Source organism: Haematobia irritans, chromosome 3, assembly GCF_050003625.1.
Source record: "Haematobia irritans isolate KBUSLIRL chromosome 3, ASM5000362v1, whole genome shotgun sequence".
NCBI classification, from domain to species: domain Eukaryota; kingdom Metazoa; phylum Arthropoda; class Insecta; order Diptera; family Muscidae; genus Haematobia; species Haematobia irritans.
This window is the reverse complement of record NC_134399.1, coordinates 29,015,326-29,016,298: the sequence shown is the minus strand read 5'-3', so window position 1 is coordinate 29,016,298 and position 973 is coordinate 29,015,326.

The following is a 973-nucleotide window of genomic DNA, read 5'->3' as shown; positions in this document are numbered from 1 at the left end:
AAATGCGATGTCAGTTTCATTTTCAAATTGAGCAATTTTTTTTTTTTTTTTTATTAGTTCTTTTAATTTTTTTTCAAACTTCATGAATTCTTAACTAAATGCTCGTAGAGCCGTTGACCCGGAGGGTCTGCAGTGTCTGGGTTATTGGCCAGGATGACCTACGACACATATTCATGGTTGACATTGCCCTGAAATCACCCAGCCGAATATCGTCAGCTGCGCCAAGGGGAATCCCGGACTCGAAAACATTTGAGGCTTAATAACCCTTGCGTATACGTCGGGCCCCAGGACCAACCCCACCCCGGAAGGGCGATAAAACACTGGATCGGCCAGCTGGAGACATTCAAAATGCTCTCGTATGGAGTCTGGAGCCGACGCCGATGGGGTGACCACACGGGATAAATCTGTCACCCGGGCGGAAAAAATCAATTTATTTTCCGCGTTGTGCCGGGATACGACGATCAGCGGACAAAAGGCGTTCTGCGCTGTCATTGCCGAAGTAAGCCGTAAGCTTTGGGCAAGACTACTGCATATCATACTATACCCCGCACACGGGTCGAGGACAGCTCGGACAGGAATTCGACGACCGGACAAGACGAGTATCAACACAATAGTGGGACCAAGCGTAACAGTTGGTTGCAAAACTAACAACGGACTAAATATGGGGGTAGCATTTGTAATGCAGTACGCGGACGAATTAACGGACGGACTTGAATTTGACTTTCTCTTAGACAAATCGGACGATGGAGCGGAAGGACGTTGTTTCTGGTCGAAGGAGTGCAGAAGCGTATGGTGGCTCTCTCCGCATTCGCGACACCTTTCGCGACTATTGCAGGTCGACCGCATGTGTGACCTGCCCAGACAGTTGGAGCACACCCGATGAAGAACTACGGTGCGCAGCCTTTGCTCCAACCGCATTTTCAAGAACCTGCGGCACGACCGTAAATTATGCTTCCGCCTGCATAACACACAA